We start from the raw sequence: 2132 nt of genomic DNA, 5'->3' as shown, positions 1-2132 counted from the left end.
ACTTCTCTAACAGAGCTGTAAGATTTGAGGATCTCGTAGGAAAAGATAGCATGACCCTAAGCTGTTTGTAATTCCAGATGGATGGTTGGAAGGAGCAGTAGCTGGTGAAGGTAGCAACTCTCCCAAAAGCAATGAGAAATTTGATTATGTCTCCTATCCAACTTAGCTGAAGAAAACCCCAAAATACAGTCACCAGAACAGTAAATATCTTATTTTGTAGAAGAATATTTTCTGGTTTTTTGTTTTTGTGCAGAGGAGGTAGAAAAAGAAAAGAAAAAGTGAATATCATTTCTGAACCTGCCTACATTCCCTGAAACATTTAGGAATTTATGAATTCATGAATCTTGTCTATTCTCTGAAATCTTGTAGAAGAGCCTGACCTCCTATTGCTATATCAATATAAGGGACTGAAGGGCAGAGTGGTGCTGCTTTTCTTTTTTCAATATTATTGTATTCCCAGAGCCATTTAGTAGGTGTGCAATAATTTTTTTGATTACTAAAATGATGAATGCATGCCTGCTCGAAAGACAGGGTAGGCTCTCTCTCGGGTAAGGAGTACACAGAAAAATAAATGTAGGTTCTTAAAATTCTTGAAAGGCACAAGACTTCCAGGGGACACTCCAACTAAAAAATAAAATAAATAAAACTAATCTAATACATGTTACTTGGCCAAAGAATTCTAGCATCCTGACATTTTTGTGGGCTTCCAGGAGAAGCAATTGGTTCAGTCACTTCTGTAACCCCTCTATCACATATAACAAAAAGGATATATAACTCTCTGGCTTTAAAAAAAAAAATTCCAACTAACTCTTTCAGGACATTGGGTTCTAACTGAAGGCCTTGCACTACGAATCCAAATACTCTGATAAAGTTAATAAACAACTAGAATATTTAATTTCTGTATCATCATTTGGGTCTCTTTCAGTTTCAACGGACAGAAAATGCAATCCAAGCTGCCTTAAGACAAAAGTGAATGTGGCCGGGAGCGGTGGCTCACGCCTGTAATCCCAACACTTTGGGAGGCAGAGGCGGTCGAATCACGAGGTCAAGAGATCGAGACCATCCTGGCTAACATGGTGAAACCCTGCCTCTACCAAAAATACAAAAAATTAGCCAGGCATAGTGGCCGGCGCCTGTAGTCCCAGCTACTCCGGAGGCTGAGGCAGGAGAATGGTGTGAACCCGAGAAGCAGAGCTTGCAGTGAGCTGAGATCGCGCCACTGCACCCCAGCCTGGGCGACAGAGAGAGACTCTGTCTCAAAAAAAAAAAAAAAAGTTGATGTATTTGTTTATGAATGAAAATATCCAGAGATAGAACTTATTACAGCCATAGCTCGATTCCAAGCTCGAAAATCTCCATCTGGGTTTCACTTTTCTCCCACTCCCAGGTCTGCCTTCCTGAGAATCAACTTTATTTTCAGACTTCTCATGGAAACACGAGAAGCTCTAAGCTCACATCTTCATTTTGCAAAGTCCAGTGGAAGAGAGTCCACTTCTTCAAGGGAAGGAGAGAGAAAAAAAAAAAAGTCCCAGAATGGTGGTTTTGTCTCTGATTGGCCAGACTTGGGTTACATACCCACTCATGCTACCAGGACATAAAGCTACCACTGGCCAGACCTGAGCTGTGGATCTACCAGGGGTCAGAGCAGCGGCTGACATCACCTAAAGCAAATGGGCTGCGGGGTGGGATCAAGTGGTTGGATCTTCCAAAATAAACTGGGGTACTGTTTCAACAAGAGTGAGTGTTGGGAAGCAAAACCACAAATGGCCAATACAAAGTATCATTAGTAGACTCACTTAATAAAATTCACATATTAGTGGAATCAAATGAAATTTTTAAAAATATGTATCATTCGATTCAGACTTCTACTCATACTATAGTTCTGGAGAGGGTAACCTCACACCTTGAATCCAAAATATCTCTTCAGTTGCTGGCCTTCCACTTGTCTTCAGGAGCTGGAACACATGGCCTTTGAAAAAAACTGGAGAACAGAGGAAACTCTTGCAGTCTCGCAGCCGCCCTGTGTCCAGTGCCAACCGCAGGAGCGCGACAGGAGGGGACCGCGCGGGTGCGCCCCACCCTTCCAGCGTCGCCTCGGGGACTCGCACCCCTTTCCCTGGCCGCACAAGACG

The sequence above is a fragment of the Mandrillus leucophaeus genome, unplaced genomic scaffold, assembly GCF_000951045.1.
Source record: "Mandrillus leucophaeus isolate KB7577 unplaced genomic scaffold, Mleu.le_1.0 Scaffold181, whole genome shotgun sequence".
Taxonomy (NCBI): domain Eukaryota; kingdom Metazoa; phylum Chordata; class Mammalia; order Primates; family Cercopithecidae; genus Mandrillus; species Mandrillus leucophaeus.
This window is presented reverse-complemented; position numbering follows the sequence as displayed.